Genomic DNA, 26047 nt, shown 5'->3' with positions numbered 1-26047 from the left:
TTTTCGAGCTTGGATCAACACGAACTTAGAATTTGCTGAGGTTCGAACTTTTCAAAGCTTAAATTTTTTCGAGCTTGGATCAACATGAGTTTTTTTGAGCTTGGATCCACTGAAAACATTGTACCACTCATCTGCTTGTCTTTCTACTTGGGGATGGATGAAAATCACTGCAATAACAATCTATTAAGCAAAGTTGTTACTTTCTTCGAACAAACAATCCTTTCTAGTTGGAATGAAATTATCAAGGCTTCGCGCTCGTCTGAAAAGTCCCTTCAACGGTAACACCCCAAAACCCAGCCTAGAAGTTTCGACCAGATCTCGGAGGTTGCATTTATCATCGAAGTGATCGTAGGAAGTTTGTAAAAATCGAGTTGTCAAAGACTCGTTTCAACATAGTTTGCAAGATTCAAGTTAAACCGTTTATTATTTCTGAATTTAAAATAGAAAATTTTAGATTACGTTAAAAACGTTCGGAAATGTAATTCTATAGTTTCCAAAATTTAGTCCAAAATAGTATTTTACAAAAATAGCCCAAGATTAAAGTTTACGAAAATCCGAAATTTAACTTAAACCACAGTTCTTATAAAATCTTAAAGTTCAAAACAGTTTATAAAAATAGGAACTGAAAAAAAAGACTTATTAACTTGTTTTTAAATGTGACTGTCCGAGACCTCCTGTATGCCAAGTCTAGCTACAGAAAACGTGAGTACCTGAAAAGGGAAAACTAATAGGGTGAGCTACACGAGGTCAGTGTGAGTCCAAAACATATACTAAAAGGCAAAAAACTGAGTGACACGACAAATATTCTGGAACACAGTATCCTAAATGGAAACTCAACCGATGAGCCAAAATAAATCAACATAACAGTCATTTCAATGTTACCACATCATCGATACCTCAGTACTAGCATAGTCAAACACACACATATATATATTTAGACATTTAATAAGACGCGTACGAATGCAACAAGTAAAAAAAACCCACCCATCTAGCCAAACACCTCTCCGACCACCCTGCACACCACATATGAGCTAATCAAGCCCAACCAACCCTACACACCTCATAGGACCTCGAAAGACCCATCCAACCCAACACACCACGTATGTGGACGAAGCCACTCAAATGATAATATGCAGCTGAGCTGGCATATGCAAAGTATAATGCGGTAAACCGCAGTACTAATAAGTCACAGTTAAGACTACTCAGAACAGATCAGACTCCCTCATCTTCGTAACCAAACCCAAAAAGAGTAATGTAAATGCATAATGCACTACATTTGTAAACATACATAAAGAAAAAGAATACATAACCTGACATGCACACATTCAGTTGCCCAGATTCAACATCACTTATGACGAAACATCCATTAACACTTAAACGAATCGTTTAACTAGAGCTATGATTGCGAATAACGCACTAGTTCAAGTCGAAACAAAGTTTCGGTCACCCTTGCTAAGACCTAGCCAAGGTTCGGAACACACATAAACACAATCAGATAAAAAACTAACACAGTACAAAAATTGGCGAAATAGGCCACAAAACCGTATGGAAGTGCCTAGTTGTGTGGGGGTCAACACGCCCATGTGAAGGAGGCACACACCCGTGTGAAGAAGCACACACTCGTGTGAAGAAGCACAAGCCTGTATGAGAGGAGGCACATGACCATGTGACTATGACACACGCCCGTGTGACCCAGGAACATGATCGTGTGGACAGCCCGTATAACTATCTGTCTATTTATGCTAAAATAGGGTACAGGGTAGACACGATTGTGTGGAAGTCTCACATGCCCGTGTGCCGACGGGACACGGCCGTGTGTCCAGAACACACGCCCGTGTGAAAAATCGACTAAAGTCCCCAAAATTTGGCTTAAAACTCTAATTCCCAAAAGCTGGGCCGTGTGAACCACCCATGTGAGGCACATGCCCGTGTGGCTACCTATGTGGTCATGCAACCACACTAAAATTGGCTGCAACCCACGCAATTTACTACCAAACCATTTCCCCCAGTTGCCTAAACTCAAAAGTATACTAGAAATTATAGATTGCTCTATGATCCAACATCATCCCAACCCAAAATAACACATCTATCAAACAATTTACGGAAACACATAGAATTTGTCGAAAGTCGTAGAATCTAAGAAGTAATACGTTAAAGGAACAGAAGGGTTTCAAACCCACATCTGAGTACACGATTTTGAATGCCCAAAACGAAGACCCTCAAAACAAGTTTTAAGATCAAAACCCTAAACTTGAGAAATCTAAAAATTGAAAGAGGAAGAAAAGGGGAAACGTGTCAAGGAGAAAAGAACGTGAAAACCTCTTTCTTTTTCTTTTTTCAAATAAAAAACATAAAATGTAAAAATAATTAAAGCAAATAAAAATAAATATTTACACTTTAAAAAAACAAAAATAAAACAACCCCTCAAAATGCACATGAGGATTCGAACCCAGAACTCAGAGGTACACTAACACACAACCAATCATTAGACCAGCAGGCCCAATCTAACACTAAACGCGAAAACATACAAAATTGGTCGAGCTACGTGCTGAACCTCAACACGTACCTTAAAACTTCTAACCCCAAAATTCGAGGTGTTACAACTCACCCCCTCCATAAAGAAATTTTGTCCTCTAAATTTCCCACTTACAAAACAATTGTTACACAAGCTACACTACTACACTCCCACTGCGCACTCTAATCCCGAAGCACTACTTTACTAGATAGTGGGATTTGAACCCAAGACCTCAAACAAACACCCAAAACAATTAGCCATTGAAGCAAATACACATTTTATATCCACCACACACACAATCACTATGCCAAAATCAGAAAGTCGAAACATTTTCAACCATTAGCACCCAACCATACTTGTCTCAATGTCACCGAGGACACTATCTAATCTGATGTTCCATGGAACCGTATTTGAGACACGCTCTCAACTATTTACAACAGTCGCCCAGAAAATGCTTTTTACAGTGCGCACAAGCCGGAGCGCTTACACCAATTTTAGCACCCTCCACACTACCTTTATTGTCACTCAAATGCGTTTTTATACGTTTCGCAGACCGAGGCTCCAACCTCGAAGGACTACGATCTCTTTTCTTTCCACAATCTACACACCTATCTTGAAGCATTTCTCTAGACCTCTCTAAACTAGCCTCAAATACTTTCTCTAACACTTCTCTCATTACCCGAGTTAATGCCTCAGTACCAACTTCTGGGTTATCGCTACCTGAAGTTGGCAGAGTCACTTTGACCTCTGACTTTTAATTAAGCACACATCCTGGAGAAGTTGATGACCCATCGAGAGTCTCACCAAGTTGATCCTCACAATCGACTTACCATCAAAATCCATAACGATCTTCGGACTAATCTCTTATGAAATCTACAATTTCCAAAATTGAACACAAGCATAAATATCTAAACATTACAGTTCTAGTCTTACAGAATTAATCTTACATTCTCAAAGATTCACATAGACCAATATTTGAGTCTCAAACTAACCATTTTCATAAAATCTTTTTCAAAAACACTGTGGTATAGTTTCTCAAAATCATTTTAAAAAAACGAACATACGTGTACACACGTATACGCAAAAAAACATCGACTGAGTTTTTGTAAACTTGGCTCTGATAACATTAAATGTAACACCCAAAATCTGACCTAAAAGTTTTGACCGAATCTCAGAGGTCACATTAATCACTAAATTGATCGTAGGAAGTTTATATAAAACGAGTTGTCGAAGTCTCATTTCAACATATTTTGCTGGATTCAAGCTAAATCGTTTATTATTTTCGAATTTAAAATAGAAAATTTCAAATTACGTTAAAAACATTTGGAAATGCAATTCTATAATTTCCAAAATTTAGTCCAAAATAGTGTTTTACAAAAATAGTCCAAGATTAAAGTTTACGAAAATCCAGAATTTAACTTAAACCACAGTTCTTATAAAATCTTACAGTTCAAAATAGTTTCTCAAAATAAGAACTGAAAAAGAAAACTTATTAACTTGTTTTTAAAAGTTACTGTCCGAGACCTCCGGTATGGCAAGCCCAGCTACTGAAACTGTGAGTAATTGAAAAGGGAAAACTAAAGGGGAGAGCTACATGAGCTTAGTGTGAGTCCAGAACATATACTAAAAGGTCGAAAACAGAATGACGGGACTAGTATTTTGAAACACAGTATCATAAACGAAAACTCAACAGATAAGCCAAAATAAATCAACATAATAGTCATCTCAATGTTACCACATCATCGATACCTCAGTACTCGCATAGTCAAACATATATGTATTCAAACATTTAATCAGATGCGTATAAATGCAACAAGTAATAAAAACCCACTCATCCAACCAAAAACCTTTCCGACCATCCTGCACACCACATATGAGCTAATCAAGCCCAACCAACCCTGTACAAAAGATAGGACCTTGAAAGGCCCATCCAACCCAACACACCACGTATATGGATGAAGCCACTCAAATGATAATATGCTTTTGAGCTGACATATGCAAAGTACAATACAATAAACCACAGTACTGATAAGTCGCAATTAAGACTGCCGAGAACAAATCAGACTCCCTTCTCTTCCCAACCAAACCCCCAAAAAGTGATGCAAATGCAGCACACCATTTGTAAACAGAAATACAGAAACAAAATACACGACTAGAAATGCACACATTCAGTTGCCCAGATTCAGCATCATTTATGACGTACCATCCATTAACACTTAAATGAATCGTTTAACTAGAGCTATGATTGCCAATAATGCATCAGTCCAAGCTGGAATAGAGTTCCGGCCACCCTTACTAAGACCTAGCCAATGGTCGAAACACAAAGAAACACAATCAGATAAAAACTAACATACTATGAAAATTGGCGAAATAGGGCCACAAGGCCGTTTGGAAGTGCATAAGCCGTATGGGGCTCAACACGCCCATGTGAAGGAGGTACACGATCGTGTGACTATGACACATGCCTGTATGACCCAGGAACATGGTCGTGTGCACAACTCGTATAACTATCTGTCTACTTGTCCTAAAATATGGTGCAGGGCAGACACGGCTGTGTGGAAGTTTCACACGCCCGTGTGAAAAATCGACTAAAGTCCCCAACATTAGCCACACGATCGTGTGGCACTGAAATTTGGAAAAAAACCCTAATTCCCAAAAGTTGGGTCCTGTGAACCACCCATGTGGGGTACACGCCCGTGTGGCCACTCGTGTGATCACAAAACCACACCGAAATTGGCTACAACCTACACAATTCACCACCAAACCATTTCCCCAAGTAGTCTAAACTCAAAAGTATACTAGAAATTGCAGATTGCTCTATGATCCAACATCATCCCAACCCAAAATAACACCTTTATCAAACAATTTACGGAAACACACAGAACCAATAAGTTAAAGGAACAGAAGGGTTTCAAACCCACACTTGAGTATGCAGTTTTGAATGCCTAAAACGAAGACCCTTAAAACAAGTTTTAAGATCAAAACCCTAAACTTGAGAAATCCAAAAATTGAAAGAGGAAGAAAAGGGGAAACATGTCAAGGAGAAAAGAACGTGAAAGCCTCTTTCTTTCTTTTTTTCAAATAAAAAAACATAAAATATAAAAATAATTAAAACAAATAAAAGTAATTTAGACTTAAAAAAATAAAACAACTTCTCAAAACGCACATGAGGATTCAAACCCAAAACCCAGAGGTAGACTAACACACAACCAACCACTAGACTAGCATGCCTATTCTGACGCTAAAACACGAAAACACACATAATTGGTCTAGTTATGCACTGACCCTAAACACGTGCCTTAAAAATTCTAACCTCAAAATTCGGGGTGTTAGAACTCACTCCTCCTTAAAGAAATTTCGTCCTCGAAATTTCCCACTAACAGAATAGTTGTTTACACAAGCTACACCACTACGTTCTCGCTGCGCACTCTAATCCCGAAGCACTACTGTACTAGACAGTGGGATTTGGACCTAAGACCTCAAACACACACTCAGAACACTTAGCTACTGAAGCAGATACACATTTTATATCCATCACACATACAATCACTATGCCAAAATCAGAAAGTCGAAACATTCTCAACCATTAACACCTAACCATACCTGTCTCAATGTCACCGATGACAGTATCTAATCTAATGTTCCATGGACCCGCATTTGAGACACGCTCTCGAATTTTTCCAACAGTCGCCCGGATGACACTTTTTATAGTGCGCACAAGCTAGAACGCTTGCACCACTACAAGCAGCATCCGCACTACCTTTACTGTGACTCAAATGCACTTTTATATGGTTCGCAGACCGAGACTCTAACCTCAAAGGACCAGGATATCTTTTTTTTCCATAATCTACACACCTATCTTGAAGTATTTCTCCAGTCCTCTCTAAACTAGCCTCGAATACTTTCTCTAACACTTCTCTCATTACCCGAGTTAACGCCTCAGTACCAACTTCTCGGTTATCGCTACTCGAAGTTAGCGAAGGCATATTAACCTCTGACTTTTAAATAGGCACACGTCCTAGAGAAGTTGACGACCCGTCAAGAGTCTCACCGAGCTAATCCTCACGAACCTGCTTACCATCAGAATCCATTACGATCTTCGGACTAATCTCTTTCGAAATCTACAATTTCCAAAATCTAACATAAGCATAAATATCTAAACATTAAAGTTTTAGTCTACGGAACTAATCTTACAGTCGCAGAGTTTCGCATGGAACAGCATTAGAGTTTCAGACAAACTATTTTCACAAAATCTTTTTCAAAACCACTGTGGTATAGTTTCTCAAAATTATTTTTTTAAAACAAGCACATGCGCATAAATGGATACGTAAAAAAACACAGGCCAAGTTTTTACAAACCTGGCTTTAATACCACTAAATGTAACACCCCAAAAATTGACCTAAAAGTTTTGGCCGAATCTCAGAGGTCATATTGATCACCAAGTGATCGTAGGAAGTTTGTACAAAGCGAGTTGTCGAAGTCTCATTTAAACATAGTTTACAGGATTCAAGCTAAACTGTTTATTATTTCTGGATTTAAAACAGAAAATTTTAGATTACATTAAAAACATTTGGATATGTAAGTCTATAGTTTCCAAAATTTAGTCCAAATTAGTACTTTACAAAAATAGTCCAAGATTAAAGTTTACAAAAATCTGGAATTTAATTTAAACCACAGTTCTTATAAAATCTTACAGTACAAAACAGTTTATCAAAATAGGAACTGAAAAAGAAGACTTATTAACTTGGTTTTCAATATGACTATGTGAGACCTCCGATATGCCAAGTCTAGCTATAGAAAACGTGAGTACCTGAAAAGGGAAAACTAGGGGGCTGAGCTACATACATTCACTCGGATGACGCTGCTTACAATGCGCACAAGTCGGAACGCTTACACCACTACTAGCACCCTCCGCACTACCTTTACTGTCACTGAAATGCATTTTTATACGCTTCGTAGACCAAAGCTCCAACCTTAAAAGACTACGATCTCTTTTCTTTCCACAATCTACACACCTATCTTGAAGCATTTCTTTAATCCTCTCTAAACTAGCCTCGAATACTTTCTCTAACACTTCTCTCATTACTCGAGTTAACACCTCAGTACCAACTTCTAGGTTAGCTGCCCGAAATTGGCGGAGCCACATTGACCTCCGACTCTTAAACAGACACATGTCCTGAAGAAGTTGATGACCTGTCGAGAGTCTCACCAAACTGATCCTCACGAACCTACTTACCATCAGAATCCATAACGATCTTCGGACTAATCTCTTATGAAATCTACAATTTCCAAAATCCAACACAAGCATAAATATCTAAACATTACAGTTCTAGTCTTACGGAACTAATCTTACAGTTGCAGAGTTTTGCATGGACTAGCATCGGAGTCTTAGACAAACTATTTTCACAAATTTTTTTCGAAAACACTGTGGTATAGTTTCTCAAAATTCTTTTTTTTAAAACGAACATACGTGCACAGACGGATACATAAAAAATCAGAGGCCAAGTTTTTTGCAAATCTGGCTCTGATACCACTAAATGTAACACCCCAAAACTCGACCAAGAACTTTGACTGGATCTATGAGGTCACATTGATCACCGAAGTGATCGTAGGAAGTTTGTACAAAACGAGTTGTTGAAATCTCATTTCAACATAGTTTGTTGGATTCAAGCTAAACCGTTTATTATTTCTGGATTTAAAACATAAAATTTCAGATTACGTTAAAAACATTTGGAAATGTCATTCTATAGTTTCCAAAATTTAATCCAAAATAGTACTTTCTAAAAATAGTCCAAGATTAAAGTTTACGAAAATCCAAAATTTAACTTAAACCACAGTTTTTATAAAATCTTACGGTACACAACAGTTTATCAAAATAGGAACTGAAAAAGAAGACTTATTAACTTGTTTTTAAATGTGACTGTGTGAGACCTCCGATATGCTAAATCCAGCTACCAAAAACGTGAGTACTTGAAAAGAGAAAACTAAGGGGCTAAGCTACACGAGCTTAGCATGAGCCCAAACCATATACTAAAAGGCGAAAAATAGAATGACACGACTAATATTCTGAAACACAGTATCCTAAATGGAAACTCAACCGATGAGCCAAAATAAATCAACATAACAATCATCTCAATTTTACCACATCACCGATACCTCAGTACCCGCATAGTCAGACACACATATATATATTTAGACATTTAATCAGATGTGCATGAATGCAACAAGTAATAAAAACCAGCCCATCCAACGAAACACCTCTCTGACCACCGTGCACACCACATATGAGCTAATCAAGCCCAACAAACCCTGCACACCTCATAGGACCTCAAAAGGCCCATCCAACCTAACACACCACGTATGTGGACCAAGCCACTCAAATGATAATATGTAGCTGAGCTGACATATGCGAACTACAATATTATAAATCGTAGTACTGATAAGTCACAATTAAGACTGTCCAGAACATATTAGACTCCATTCTCTTTGCAACCAAACCCAAAAAATAGTAATGTAAATACAGAATGCAAACCATTTGTAAACAGACATACATAAACATAATACAGAACTAGAAATGCACACACTCAGTTGCCTAGATTCAGCATCACTTATGACGTAACATCCATTAACACTTAAATGAATCATTTAACTAGAGCTATGATATCGAATAACGCACCAGTCCAAGCCGAAACAGAGTTTTGGCCACCTATACTAAGACCTAGCCAAGGGTCAAAACACACAAAAACACAATCAGATAAAAAACTTACACAATACAAAAATTTGTTAAATAGGGCCACACGGCCGTATGAAAGTGGCTAGGCTGTGTGGGGGTCAACATGCCCATGTGAAGGAGGGAAACACTCCTGTGAAGAAGTATACGCCTGGGTGAGAGGTGGCACACGACCGTGTGGCTATGACATACACTCGTGTGACCCAGGAACATGGCTGTGTGGACAGCCCAGCAGACACGGCTGTGTGGAAGTCTTACACGCCGGTATGCCTATGGGACACGACCTTGTGTCCAAAACACACATCCATGTGAAAAATCAACTAAAGTCCTTAAAATTAGCCACACGGCCGTGTGGCACCAAAATTTGGCGAAAAACCTTAATTCCCAAAAGCTGGGTCGTGTGAACCACCCATGTAGAGCACACACCCGTGTGGCCACCTGTGTAGTCATGAAACCACACTAAAATTGGCTGCAACCCACGTAATTCACCACCAAACCATTTCTCCTAGTTGCCTAAACTCAAAAGTATAACAGAAAATGCAGATTGTTCTATAATTCAACATCATCCCAACCCAAAATAACACATCTATCAAACAATTTGCAAAAACATACAGAATTTTTTGAAATTCATAGAACCCAAGTAGCAATACGTTAAAGGAACATAAGAGTTTCGAACACACACACCTGAGTACACGATTTTGAATGCCCAAAATGAAGACCCCTAAAATAAGTTTTAAGATCAAAATCGTAAACTTGAGAAATCCAAAAATTGAAGGAAGAAGAAAAGGGGAAACGTGCCAAGGAGAAACAAAACGTGAATGCCCCTCTCTTTTTTTCATATAAAAAAATAAAATGTAAAAATAATTAAAACAAATAAAAATAAATATTTAGACTTTTAAAACAAAATAAAAATAAAACAACTCCTCAAAACGTACATGAGGGTTCGAGCCCAGAACCCAGAGGTACACTAACACACAACCAACTAACAGACCATCTGGCCCATTCTGACAGTAAAACGCGAAAAGACGTATAATTGGTCTAGCTACACACTAACCCTAAACATGTACCTTAAAATTTCTAAACCCGAAATCTGGGGTGTTACAACTCACCCCTCCTAAAAGAAATTTCGTCCCTGAAATTTCCCACTATTAGAACAGTTGTCTACACAAGCTACACCACTACGCTCCCGCTGCGCATTCTAATCCCGAAGCACTACCTTACTAGACAGTGAGATTTGAACCCAAGACCTCAAACACACACCCAGAACACTTAGCCACTAAAGCAGATACACATTTTATATTCATCACACAAACAATCACTATGCCAAAATCAGAAAGTCGAAACATTCTCAACCAATTGTACCCAACCATACTTGTCTTAATGTCGCCGAAGACACTATCTAATCCGATGTTCCATGGACCCGCATTTAAGACACCTTCCCTACTTTTTCTAATAGTCTCCCGGATGACACTTTTTACAGTGCACACAAGCTGGAGCGATTACACCACTACTAGCACTCTCCGCACTACCTTTACTGTCATTCAAATGTATTTTTATACGCTTTGCAGACTGAGGCTCCAACCTCAAAGGACTATGATCTCTTTTCTTTCCACAATCTACAAACCTAGTTTGAAACATTTCTCTTGTCATCTCTAAACTAGCTTTGAATACCCTATCTAACACTTCTCGCATTACCCGAGTTAACGCCTCAATACCAACTTCCAGGTTATCGCTACCCGAAGTTGGCAGAGTCATATTGACCTCAAACTCTTAAATAGACACATGTCCCGGAGAAGTTGACGACCTGTCGAGAGTCTCACCAAGCTGATCCTTACGAACCTACTTACCATCAGATTCCATAACGATCTTCAGACTAATCTCTTACGAAATCTACAATTTCAAAAATCCAACACAAGTATGAATATCTAAACATTACAGTTCTAGTCTTACGGAACTAATCTTACAGTCTTAGAGTTTCGTATGGACTAGCATCGGAGTCTCAGACAAACTATTTTCACAAAATCTTTTTCAAAAACATTGTGGTATAGTTTCTCAAAATATTTTTTTTAAAATGAACACTCGCGTACACACGGATACGTAAAAAACATAGGTCATGTTTTTGCAAACCTGACTCTGATACCACTAAATATAACACCCAAAACTTGACCTAAAAGTTTTGACCGGATCTCAGAGGTCACATTGATCATTGAAGTGACTGTAGGAAGTTTGTACAAAACAAGTTGTCGAAGTCTCATTTCAACATAGTTTGCTGGATTCAAGCTAAACCATTTATCATTTCTGTATTTAAAATAGAAAATTTCAGATTACGTTAAAAAGATTTGGAAATATAATTCTATAGTTTCCAAAATTTAGTCCAAAATAGTATTTTACAAAAATAGTCCAAGATTAAAGTTTTCGAAAATTTAGAATTTAACTTAAACCACAATTATTATAAAATCTTACGGTTCAAAAAAGTTTATCAAAATAGGAACTGAAAAAGAAGACTTATTAACTTGTTTTTAAATGTGACTGTGCGAGACCTCCAGTATGCCAAGTTCAGCTACAGAAAATGTGAGTTCCTAAAAAGGGAAAGCCAAAGGGGTGAGATACACGAGCTCAGTGGTAGTCCAAAACATATACTAAAAGGCGGAAAACAAAAGGACACGACTAATATTCTGGAAGATAGTATCCTAAATAGAAACTCAACCGATGAGCCAAAATAAATCAAGATAACAGTCATCTCAATGTTACCACATCATCGATACCTAAGTATCCGTGTAGTCAAACACACATATATATTTAGATATTTAATCAGATGCATATGAATGCAACAAGTAATAAAAACTCACCCATCCAGCCAAACACCTCTCTGACCACCCTGCACATCACATATGAGCTAATCAAGCCCAACCAACACTAGACACCACATAGGACCTTTAAAGGCGCATCCAACCCATCTCACCACGTATGTGGACCAAGCCACTGAAATGATAATTTGCAGCTGAATTGAGATATGCAAAGTAAAATACGTTAAATCGTAGTACTGATAAGTCGCAATTAAGATTGCCCAAAATATATTAGACTTCCTTCTCTTCACAACCAAACCCAAAAAGAGTGGTGGAAATACAGAATGCACACCATTTGTAAACAGACATACAGAAACAGAATACAGAACCAGAAATACACACATTCAGTTGCCTAGATTCAGCATCACTTATGACGTAACATGTCATAACACTTAAATGAATCGTTTAACTAGAGCTATGATTGTGAATAACGCACCAGTTCAAGCCGAAATAGAGTTTTGGCCGCCTTTACTAAGACCTGGACAAGGGTCAGAACACACAGAAACACAATCAAATTAAAAAATTACACAGTACGAAATTTGGAAAAATAGGGCTTCACGGCCGTGTGGAAGTGCCTAGGTCGTGTAGTGGTTTACACGCCTATGTGAAGGAGTCACATGACTGTGTGAAGATGCACTCGCCTGTGTGAAGAAGCACTCACCCATGTGAGAGGAGGCACACGACCGTGTGACTATGACACACACTCGTGTGACCTAGAAACATGGCTGTATGGACAGCCCGTGTAATTATCTGTCTATTTGTGATAAAATAGGGTGCACGGTAGGCATGGCCATGTGAACCACCCATGTAGGGCACATGCCCGTGTGGCCACCCGTGTGGTCATGAAATCACACCGAAATCGGATGCAACCCACACAATTAACCACCAAACCATTTTCCCCAGTTGCCTAAACTCAAAAGTATACCAGAAATTACAGATTGTTCTATGATTCAACATCATCCCAACCCAAAATAACAACTATATCAAAAAATTTGCGGAAACACATAGAATTTTTCAAAAGTCGTAGAACCCAAGCAGCAATACATTAAAGGAATAGAAGGGTTTCAAACACACACTTGAACTTGAGAAATTCAAAAACTGAAGGAGGAAGAAAATGGGAAATGTTCCAAGGGGAAAAGAACGTGAAAGCCTCTCTTTTTTTCAAATAAAAAATAAAATGTAAAAATAATTAAAACAAATAAAAATAAATATTTAGACTTAAAAAAAACAAAAATAAAACAACTCTTCAAAACACACATGAGGATTCAAACCCAGAGCCTAGGGGTATACTAACACACAACCAATCACCAGACCAATATGCCCATTCTAACACTAAAATGCCGAAACATGCATAATTGATCGAGATACGCACTGACCTTAAACACATACGTTAAAACTTCTATCTTCGAAATTTAGGGTGTTACATTGATAGTACTAGAAAGAACATAGGTTTTCCTCCTTACTTATTGGTTAAATTGTTCCCATTTAGTTATCCTTAGCATATATTTTTGCATTTTTAGTTTAGTAAATTGTATTTTATAACTCGATGAATTCTAGCCTATTTTATCCTTAATGTTGCTATCTTTTTGCATTAATATCGTTGTATGAGTTAATTCTAGATTGCATCCAGAATTGTAGCCGTACCTAACAACTGTCCGGATAAGAACTAAAAATGCATGAGCTGTCCAATCTGGTATAACCAACCTGTACGTAAAAGGAAAAAATAATTCTGAGGAAATGACACATTTACTATTGGAGGAGGACATAAAAGGTTGACGTGAGAAGAGAAAAAAGGGGAGAAGAGCTTTTTCTTAACCATCATCTTTTTCATCCTACCTTGAAGCTTGCGGCTATGGCAGCTTAAGCCTCTCACGGGTGAGCCAACGTGAAAATGGATGTAGATTAGCTTCTGACGAGGAGACGTAAATACGAGACAAGAGGCATTAGAGAGATTTAGTCGAGTTGTCTATGAATAGTATCCTCCACTTGATTCTTTTTTTTTTTTCTAAATGCTGGTGATTACTCTCTGTTTTCTGTTTGTATGGAGATACACACGAATTCTTGGTTAAATGTTATCTTATTCAATCTTGATTTTATTGTTTAATCTTCGGGTTTGAATGTTTCTTAACACGGAAGTGTTATTGTAGTCACTGATATTGGAAAGTGCAGTGACAGTTCAAGCCAACAAGCAGTACAACGAAAGTTAAGTGAGGATTAGAGGAATTTAGTCCACTTGTTCTTAATAGTGCTATATTGCCATCATCGGAAGGTGGGGTTAATGTGCATATTTAAGTCTCAGATTAAATAGAAGAGTGACGCTTGGTAAGATATACATTGAAATTTATTGCCTCGACAATCAACTATCCTTTTATACCTTGTGAGCACTTAGTATTCTGCTGATGATTCATGTTGGAGTTCCTAGTTTATTATTATCATATTTTATTTTATTATTTTCAAATTGTTACTCCGGCAACTATCATCACAATTTATCTCGTTTCTATCTAGTTATTACACTGACATTAATAGACAAAAGACAACCATCCCCATGGGACAGACATCTGACAGACTCACATCTGTCTACTATAATTGCATCGACAGTGTACACTTGCAGATTATTGCTGTGACGTTAAACAACCGATCATACATCAATAAACAATGCAGATCATTTTATTCGATACCTGCTTACAGGCTATGATTGCAAAGGCATCAGATAATCCGAGACATCTAGGGGAACCAATCGTCTCAACAGACAAAGGTGATGACAGGCCTAATGCAAAGAGGAGGTTCTTTGCTCTTGACTGGCAAGAGGATTTGACAACATTGTCTCTCCAGCTATATGAGCCTATCATTTACACAATGAAGCAACATGAAATCCCACCAACTTACATTTCTGCTTCCATTTATCGATATGCAGAGAAGTTAATCTTTCATTGTAACAATGGAAGGGAGACTATGTCAATTTACAAGAGGAAATCTCAAAGAAATGTAATTGAAACTTTGGAAAAGCTCTTGCCTCACGGAAGAGAACTCCTTCCTTGCACATTGTTGTTCGAAGTGCTCCGATGCACGATCAACTTGGAAGCTAGCTCGGTTTGTAGGAATGGTTTTGAGATTAGGATTAGAAAGCAGCTGGACCAGGAAAAAGTAAAGGACTTGCTAATTCTTCCTCAAGGCTATGCCAAGGAAGTGCAATATGATATTGAGTGCATAAGGAGGATTCTGAAAGTATTCTATAGCAATTACGATGGCTCCTATACTTCTTGATTTATCACCGTGGCATAACTTGGAAGAATTCTTAGCAGAAGTTGTTTGTGATATGGATTTAATGATAGACAGTTTCATTTCACTTACAGAGATGTCTATGGCAGCAACGTTAGGAACAAAAAGAAACTCTGATGGAATATACCGGGTTATCGACATATACTTTGAAAAGCATGCTTACCTGACAGAGAAGGAGAAAGAATAGGTTTATAAGGTCCTGGATTTTTGAAAAATTTTACGTGAAGCTTGTGAGCATGCTGCCAAAAATGAAAGATTACCAGAGAGAGCAGTAGTGCAGGTGAGTTCAAAAGTATAAAATATTTAGAATTTATAACAATATTAATAATTATTTTAAAATTATAAAAACTATTAAACATATAAAAATTAAAAAATTGGATTTTAATATTTTAATATTTATTAATAATTTATATATATTCAATTAAAAATTCAAATTGAAATATTGAAATAATAATTTTATATCCAATATTTTTATTAATAAATTATTACTAAAATTGAATGAATAAATTTTGTATACAAAATTTGTATATATAAATTTTGAATATAAAAGTATTAATTCAATATTTCAATTTGAACTTTTTAATTTGAATATATATAAAATATTAAAAATTAAAATTTGAATTTTTCTACTTTTTATGATTTTTAAATAATAACTTTTTTATAATTTCTAATTTTGATAGTTTTGATCTCATCAGAACAATTTGGACAAATGGTTGCCCAAATTCAAATGAACTTGGACAACTATATGTCCTACGTCATTTTCATGTAAATTTTATTAATTACTTTTATAATTTGTTTCAAAAAATACTTAAAAAAAACTTGTTAACGTGGCATGCCATGTCATCATCCTTCCACGTGGCATGAAACATGTCATCTCCTAGTGGTTACTGTCAGCCAAATCAGTGTCTTTAATGGTTAAACTGGTCAACTTATGGTTTTCGTTAATGGAAGGACTTAGTTAATTAGTTTTTGGTCATTACGGATTTAATATGGTGTGCTTTTTTAAAGGGTTCAATTTATTATTTATTATTTTTTATAAAAGATTTTTTTATCCTTAAGCTATAAATTAAAATAAAAAAGGTTTGTTATTAAATAAGCATACATATTATATTTTGATATTACAGAAAAGAGTATGCATGCATGCATTTCAAAAAAAAAAAAAAAATTGGTTCACTTCTATTTAAATATATTTACTATTCTAAATAAATATTTATAATTCAAACTTTATTTGAAAATACAAAAATGACTCCAGCAAGTGAAATAATGCTTGTCGTCCCAAATCTAACAGGGATTGGGTTTAAAAGACTTGGTGCTTTGGAATGAAATTTGCTTTATCAGTAATCATTTGCTTATACTCTAAAAGCTATTTTTTTATGGGTTGCATGGTTAGAACAATATTCCTAAAAAGGAAGAGATTTGATTGAGATGGAAGATGCGTCGTAAACTAACCAAAATTTTAACTAAGGGAAGTGTACCTATTAATTAATAGTATAGTTATGGTGAGTAAAGATATCGTTCCCACGAAGACTAGAAGTACTATTAATTATTGTCTTTCTATTATTTAACCGAATAAATCGAGCATTTGATTAAAAACTAAAATTAACTAAATTAATTATTTAATGAACATAGTAAAGAACAAATCAGGAAAATAAATGATTAACAATCAAGAAATGAAACAATATCTAGGAAAGAATTCACCTAGATTTCATTTGTCATTATTAATTTAAATTACGCAATTTCTTTATTTAGTAACTTAATCTGTAAAATCCCTAAATTACGCTAATATCTATTTTGAAAGTAAGAGCAACTGGTTATAGGTTGATTAATTGAAATTTCTTTCTAATTAAAACCGCTATTATAGCATTAACTCATATTATGGATTCCCCTATTAGATTTGACTCTAATCTGGTAGATTTATGTCACCCTATTTCTAAGATTGCATGCAACCCCACTTAATTACGCAAGATCTACTCTTAAATAAGGTTTATTCCTCCTCTGATTTAAGCACATCAAACATGAATCAATAATCTAGAAGTATCAAACCAAGAATTAAGCACACATAATTGAGAATAAGATCTAAGTATTTATTGCGTAAAATAAAAAATCAAAAGACATAATCCATCATAGGGTTCATCTCCTTAAGTATTTAGAAAATTAGTTCATGCTTGAAAATAAAAACGTCCAAAATATAGTATAACCAAAAGAAACAAAGAAACTCATGATAATCTTCTAAGAAATCAAATGTGAATTTTCACTCTTCACGGAAATCTGCTTCAGAATCGGCTTCAATGGTGTTTTTTGAGTTATTTTCTTGGGTATTTTATGACAACTCATCCTATCTTATTATTTTCATATATATGTCTTAAAATTCCAGAAAAACCTAAAACACACAACTCCCGTAGTTTAGAGTGCAAATTCGCAAAATCGACAGAACCTACCACATAGTCGTGTGGCAGGCCATGTGGCTCACACGACTATGTGTCCAGGACATGTGGATTAGGTCAACCCGTTTTTGCTCGTTTTTCACTGTTTTTGTTCCCAAATGCTTTATTAAACATAAAAACATGAATTTAAAGGATTAGGAGCATAAAGTTCACAATTAACATTGAATAATTATAAACTTGAAATTATATAGGATTTTTCTATATATTTTTACCACCTTTTGACTTAATAAATATGTTATTCTTGAGTAATTGTTATTGAATTAAGTAAATTGTACTTAAATATTAATATTGGACATGAATTTATAAAGTATGTGAAATTATGCTTTATTACATGATTTTTGTGCATATTTTATATTATTTCATGTTAATTATTAATATGTGAATTTTCACTATAGAGAAGGACTATAGAAGTGAGATTAATATAAAGGTTGCATGGACATGCAAATACCCACTTTATAAATGATAAAACTAACATATTTTAATCTCATTTTTAATGCATTTTTGGATGATTACATATTCAAATTGGTGAATTTGATGCTCCTAATCCCTTTAATTCATGTTTTTATACTTAGGTGAGCATTTGGGAGCAAAAGGAGTGAAAATCGGAGAAAAAGACAAGATTTTAGGAGCCACGCGGGCTGGGCACACACCCATGTGACCCATACGGTCTGGGCACACGACTATGTGACCCACACGGGCTAGACACACGCCCATGTGCCAGCTCGTGTAGATATTGCACCTTACTTCCCGAATACACGGAAAAGCACAGTTTTTAGGCTTTTTGAGCATTCTAAAGTCTATAAATACCAAATAGATGGAGAGATATAGGGAGCCATTAGAGAAGATCAAAGAAAACACTTGAAGAACACCATTAGAGCGAACTCGGAAGCGGATCTCTATCAAGTTTGAAGATCTCTTTTTAATTTCTTTTGAAGTTTTTATGATTTTCTTTAAGTCTTGTGGTTATTCTGACTTTGAGATGTTTTCATTCAGGATTATGAACTAATTCCCTAAATACCTAGGGAAGATGAAACCTCAGATGAATTCTATTATTTGATTTTTGATTTACATGATAAATACTTGATTCTTGTTCTCAATTATGTGGGCTTATTTCTTGTTTTAATATTTTCGGGATATTAATTCATGGTAATGTGCTTAATTCAATGGAGAAAAATCCCTATTTATGAGTAGATCTAGCATAATTAAGTGGAGTAGCATGCAATCTTAGAAATAGGACGACATAAATCTACCAGATTAGAGTCAAATCTAATAGGGGAATCCATAGATCGAGTTAATGTGACGATATGGGTTTTAATTAGAAAGAGATTTCAATTAATCAACCTAGAGTTAGTTGTTCTTACTATTGAAAGAGATATTAACATAATTTAGAGATTTCTACGGATCAAGCCACCAAGTGAACAAATCGTCTAATTCAGATTCATAATAATAGGTGAAGTCTAGATGAATTCTTTCCTGGGTATTGTTTCTCTCATTGGTTAATATTTAATTATTTCCTTGATTCATTCTCTGTTGCGTTCCTAGTTAAATTAATTTAGTAATTTTAGCTTTAAAATCCATCACTCCAAATTATCGGCTAAATAATAAGAAAACGGTAATTACAAATACTTTTAGTCATCGTGGATACGATATCTTTACTTACTGTAGCTATACTATTATTCAATAGGTGTGTTTTCCTTTGACGTATTTATTGTTAGTTTTGTGACTATCAAGTTTTTGGTGTCGTTGTCGGGGACTAAAATATTAGGAACACTTTATTTTTATTAGTTTATCAATTTTATTTTATTTTATATTTTTTTAGTTTCATTTTTACATTCTAATTTTTCTTTTATTTGCTTCTGGCAGGTTCCTTTAGTTTATGACTAGAAGAAACCCATCGGGACCATTGTTAATTGACAATGAAATTGAAAGTACAGCTCTTAGAAACTGTAGAGAAGCAAGGCAGAGTCGATAGAATTTAGTACACGAACAAGAGGACATTATTATTACTGAGGGGATGGACGATAATCAGAATATTCAGCTACCTCCTGCAGCAGCTCATGTTCCTCGTACTATGTACGATTATACCAAGCCCACTCTGACTGGGCTGAATCGAGTATTGTACGACCCACTATTGCTGCAAATAATTTCGAACTGAAGCCGAATAAAAATCAAATGGTACAACAGTTTGTTCAGTTCGGTGATTTGCAAGACGAAGATCCAAATACTCATTTGGCCAATTTTTTGGAAATCTGTGATACTTTCAAGATTAATGGCGCCACTGACGACGCCATTCATTTACGATTATTTCTTTTCTCGTTGAGGAACAAAGCTAAATAGTGGTTAAACTCTTTACTATGAGGTTTCATCATTACATGGACCCAAATGATTGGAAAGTTCCTTCTAAAGTACTTCCCACCAGTTAAGACAGCCAAGTTGAGGAATGATATCTCCTCCTTTGTACAGATCGATTTAAAGACTTTATATGATGCATGAAAGAGATACAAGGACTTACTGAGACGATGCCCTCACCATGGGTTACCTTTATGGTTAACGGTTCAAACTTTCTACAATGGTTTGAACCCCTTAAGGAGATAGTGATTGATGTCGCAGCTGGTGGTACACTGAACAATAAAACACCCGAAGCGACTTATGAATTTATTGAGGAGATGGCACTGAATAATTACCAGTGGCAAGTCATAAGGATAAAGCCAATGAAAGCAACTGGTGTCTTTAATTTAGATGCAGTCACCATGTTATCAAACCAAGTAGATTTGCTTAATAAGAAAATTGATGATTTATATCTTTCTACGTAAGTAGATCCGATGATGTAATGTGATGCAAATGGAGGTGGAATAAATAGTCCAAAATGTTTACCCTTCACTCCTAGCACATAGAACGAGAAAGTCAATTATATGAGTAATAATTCTAAGCCTCAAAATAAATAGTAATAACTATAATGTAGGTTGGAGGAACCATCCCAATTTCTCTCGGGGTTGTTCAAAGAAATCAGAGAGCACAACCCCCTCCGGGCTTCCAACAACCACCTTACCATCAAGAGAAGAAGTCGAACCTTAAGGAAATGTTGACAAAGTTTATCTCAGTGTCAGAAACACGTTTCCAAAACATTGAGGCAACATTGAAAAATTAACAAGAATCGATTCAGGGGCTCAAAAATTAAATCAGTCAACTTGCTAAATTAATTTCGAAAAGTCCACAAGGTAGTTTGCCTAGAAATACTAAAACTAACCTAAGGGAGAAGCTTCATGCAATTGTTGTTTGAGATGAAGAAAGGCTCGTTGAATATGAACAAGAATCAATGTAAGAAATTGTGGTGAATAACGATAATGTTGAGGTAAGCCAGAAAGAGCAAAAGCCGGTTGCCAAAGAATATAAACCTTGAGTTCCATATCCTAATGTGATGAAGAGAGACCACATGAACGAACAATTTGGTAATTCTTAAACTCTTAAAGAAATTACATATTAACTTACAAATTGTTAAATCTCTTTCGTAGATTCCCAATTATGTCAAATTTTTAAAGTTGTTGGAAAACAAACAGAAGTTAGACAATTTGTTGACTATGGAGCTCAATGTAGTTTGCTTGGTTATCCTACAAAATAAACTACCCAACAAACTGAAAGATCTAGGGACTTTTACTATTCTTTGTTTAATTGGTAGTTTAAATATTGATAATGCTTTCGCTGATTTAGGGGCTAGTATTAATGTCATGCCCTATAAAATGTTTAAACAACTAGGTATTCAGAAACCCAAACAAACGAGGATGAGTATTCAATTAGCGGATAAAACCATTATATATCCTAGGGGTGTTATTGAGGATGTGCTTGTTAAAATCGGTAAATTTATATTCCTCGTTGACTTTGATATATTAGAGATGGATGAGGGTAATGAGGTACCTTTAATTTTAGGTCGCCTCTTTTTAGCAACTGCTAGGACTACAATAGATGTTGGTACGGGTGAACTTGTACTTCGTATAGGTGATAAAATGATTACTCTCCAAGCACGTGATTCTATGAGAGCCTCTAGTGATCGAGATGGTTTTAAATATTCTGTTAATGTGAGTAACCATGTGGCTCAACCTTCTTTGTAGGAAACCCATGAGAAAACATGATGGAGTCATGTTACAATCAAGGTGACAGAAACCATACAACATACGAAGAGCGAATGCTACATCTCGATGAACTAGATGAATGGCGAACACATGTCAAGGAGAAACCGAAAAAGCACAATGAAGAGCCAAAGCGACGCCATGATGAACATATGAATCGGACAAACCAATTTGAGGTAGGGGACAAAGTACTACTGGAAAAAATGAATCCATGAAACTCCCATTCGGAGCTCGAGTCAAACGGATCAACCTTATGTACGGTACTGAATGTCTTTCGATACGGTATAGTCGAGGTACCCATTCTGAGTTTGGCACGTTTAAGGTAAACAATACTCAACTTAAACCTTATTTTGGTAATAACATTGCTAACAAGAAAAAGGAGCTTCGGCTCCGTGAACCACTATAAGTGCGCATAAAAGGTAAGTCGAGCTTAGACTCTAAATAAGCACTTCTCGAGAGGCAAATCGAGTGTCTAACTTTTTCTAATTCTTTTAATTCCATTGCATGCTAATTTAAAATCTTAAATAAAAATTTTTTTTTGACCCACATGTCTTGGACACACGGGCGTGTCCCAAGCCGTGTGCACAATGGGGCATTCGACACTGAGTTACACGGTCGTGTGAGTCCTTGGACTTAATTTTTCAAAATTTTGAAGGTTACACGGCCTAAGGTGATCCACACGGCCTGGAGACACGGGTGTGTCCTAGGCCGTGTGAAGGCTGGGCTTGCATTTCAAAACACACACAGCCTGAGAGAGTAGCACACGAGCGTGTGACATGGCCATGTCGCCCAACATGGGCCTTTACACGACTGTGTCACCCTTTTTTAACCCAAGCCCTAATCCTCCTTTCTTTTATTTTGTCTTTTTACCATCCCCAACACCCTAGCCGCTGTCGAACTGCCTTGCAACTCTGGCCACTCTCTGACGCTCCCTTTTCATTCCTTTTCATTCCTCCCTTCCCCTTTCTTTTCCCCGAACTGTCCCTCACAGCCCCACCCCACACACACCAGCCTCACCCCCTTTCTCCCTTCATCCACCACGCATACCACCCCCGACCAGTCCCTACCCTATGCCCATCTCTTCCCTTTTTCCCTTACCCCCTCACCTCATCCTTTCCCCTTCCACTTCTGCGACGCAACACCACAAGCCCCCTCTCATGCACCAACACCACCTGTTCCTTACTATCAGTTCCTCTTTTGTTTGGTCTTTCCTTTTTCTTTTTATTTATTTATTTATTTATTTATTATTCTTTTTATTATTTATTATTTATTATTATTATTATTTATTTATTTTTCATTTCTCTTACTTTTCCATTTTCACTAGTTTTATCATTATTATTATTTCTATGCTTCGTAACATTATGTTTATTTTGTTATCCATTTTATTTTTTCTTTGTTTTTATTTTTATTATTTGTATTAATATTATTATTTCGTAATATTTATTTCTTCTTTTTGTGATAACCATTATTGTTCATTATTTCATTTTGGTTTTTTTCATATTGCTTTTATTATTTTCATTTTTTCCTCTTAATTATCATTATTGCATCTTATCATTGTTAAGCTTATACATGGTATTAGTTTTAGGAAGTCGTGATTATAATTTTTCTTCTTAAGGCATTATGTTTTCTTTTAATTTTTTTTACCTTTATTGTTATTATTATATTTTGGCTGCCTATTTCATGCTCAATGCTGTGTTCAACTCTCTTAGCTACATGTGCAATCTTATGATTTTTGCTGGATTCGACTTTCGTTTTGTTACAATTTGAAATGATCCATTATGTCGATTCATGCTTTTGCATTAAATACTAAATTTTTTTGGTCATCTTTTCTTGCAGGCACACCATGATGAACATACGTGCGAAATCCAAGGTCGTTGTCCCTGCTTCAAAAAAGCGAAAGACTCTAGGTGCAACCTACTCCTTAGGAGCTTCCGCTGATGTATGCCATCCCTATCTCTGATTCCCACAGGGTCCTTAGGAGGACTTATATCATCATCTTTGACTGAGGTCATTCGGATTAGACCGATGTATTGATTGGGTCGCTTTAGAGTAGGTCCAGTTAGTTGATCATGTCTGCGCCATCATTGCTACACCTCCTTGAGACAGGTTCTTTTCCATCATCGAGCCCATATACTCGGAGCTGACCTTAGAGTTTTGTTCGACATTTCTCCTTCAACAAGTGATGTCGACCCATGACAAGCTGGGCACTATTACTTTTAGACTCGGCAGTTTGACATGACATATGAGTGTCTTAGATTCAGAGCTGCATTGGGACTCTACACTGTAGAATTCATGAGTGTTGTGGGGTTTCTTTGATTATACCGGCACATTACTACTCACCATCTCTTTGCTGGGTAGATCTTACGGTGAGCATGGTGCCTTATGACCCGAGTCAGTCGAAGGCGACTTATCTTCCTCAGGCTTTGCACTACTTCATGACATCTTGGCTTACACATTGACCAGTAAGAGATAGAGCACTAGATTCATCAGTACAACTGACGCATATGTTTTGTGGAGCATTGCCACGGGGCGCACCTTTGATCTTGCCTATTTCATTGCCCTCGCTATTAGCCATCAGACAGAGCGCAATAGTAGGGGCCCTATCTATTTAAGCCCTTACGTGACTCGACTCGCACGTCACTTCAATCTCCTTGACACACCAAAACAGTCATCCTCCCTTGCACTAGTTGGACAGATGTCCCCGCAGGGATTCTCGAGTATGACTCACATGAGGATGATCAAGAAACTTCGTGGAGTGGATCCTCCTCAATACCGACAATCTCATCTTGACCCTCAGGATGAGCATGAGGACTTTGCTGATGACATCCTTGTCTACCACGAGGTTCCACCTTTAAGTTATCGTCCTACTTCTTCTATTGTTACCTTAGAGGACCTTTCTGAGCGGTTCACTCGCTTTAAGAAGCACTGCTTTCAAAGGTTCGATAGTATTGACTCGACTTTGCAGCAGATCTATCAGCACCTCTATATATCCTCTTCAACATTGGTGACTCACGATACCGATGCCTTTGACGATGAGGATCATTGAGTTTATTTCTTTTCTTTTTAGTTTTAGTTTTATTTTCTTTATTTTTATTTTTATTTTTAGTTGTTTTATTTTTATGTCCTTAAACTTCTTTCGTTTTTTTTATTATCTTTGAACTATATTTTTAATCTTTATGGTTGTTTATAATTGAGTTGTAACCTCTTAATCTTCTTCACCATTTGTATTTATTTTCTTATTAGTTTGCACATAATCATGCACTTCACCTTCAACTACCTACAGTTCCACTTTTCACCATTCTGGCGATTTCATCCAATATTTAGGGTAGTTTCAGTTTTCTCTCTCTCCCCTATGATATTCTACTTATACTATGATTATATATGTTTGTACATTGAGGATGATGTACATCGTGGAGGTTACTTATATAATTATTAGAAAATCCCTAAATTATGTCTTGTATTTAAGTAATTTTTTCATACTTCCATTAGAATGATTTTTTGTTGATTTGGGATTTTGTTGATGTGCTTTGGATTAATTTGTAGATATTTGTGAATTGGTTGATTTAAACTTTGAAGACATGAGAGAATCAAGCATACTAAGTTATTTTTCAAAAATTAAAAATTTTAGGTTGTTTCCCTAAATTGAAGTTTTATCTTGAAGTTTAAGATTTGCAAGTTTGACATCAAAACCATAATTTTTTGTGAGATTTTAAGCCTTTAGAGTATACGTTTTTCTTGCTCATTTTATTATTGGATTTGAGTGTGTCAATTTGATTTGTTATTCTAAAACTTGTTGCGATTATACATCTCAAGACCACACCTTTGATTTGATATACTGAAATGATAAAGGCACTTAGGTTTTAACCCACTTATCCCATAAAAAGCCTGCCTTTTTAATTAACCCTTAGTGAACCCCATTGAGCCTAAAACACCGTTTCTTGATTTACCCATTAATGTTAACCTATAACTTATTTTTTTGTTGAGACTTTTTCCCGTTTTATTGACTCCATTTTTTGTTGAGATTTGATTTGGTTAGTTGCTTAGCTTTACTCTTTTGGTTGATTTGCTGAATTATTTCTTCTTGTTCTCAAAAAAAAAAAAAAAAAGAA

The 26047-nt window shown here is 36.2% G+C and overlaps 1 non-coding gene and 1 pseudogene across 1 annotated transcript; one reads left to right on the top strand and one right to left on the bottom strand.

The window, feature by feature from the left end:
- The first annotated feature begins 84 nt into the window (after window positions 1-84).
- Window positions 85-24984, top strand: LOC105763076 (BTB/POZ domain-containing protein At5g17580-like; annotated as a pseudogene).
- On the bottom strand, window positions 20245-20351 carry LOC128042627 (small nucleolar RNA R71). Its single transcript, XR_008198142.1, has one exon. It is a non-coding gene; the product is annotated as a small nucleolar RNA R71 (small nucleolar RNA).
- Window positions 24985-26047: the final 1063 nt, after the last annotated feature.

Source organism: Gossypium raimondii, chromosome 7, assembly GCF_025698545.1.
Source record: "Gossypium raimondii isolate GPD5lz chromosome 7, ASM2569854v1, whole genome shotgun sequence".
NCBI classification, from domain to species: domain Eukaryota; kingdom Viridiplantae; phylum Streptophyta; class Magnoliopsida; order Malvales; family Malvaceae; genus Gossypium; species Gossypium raimondii.
This window is presented reverse-complemented; position numbering and strand designations above follow the sequence as displayed.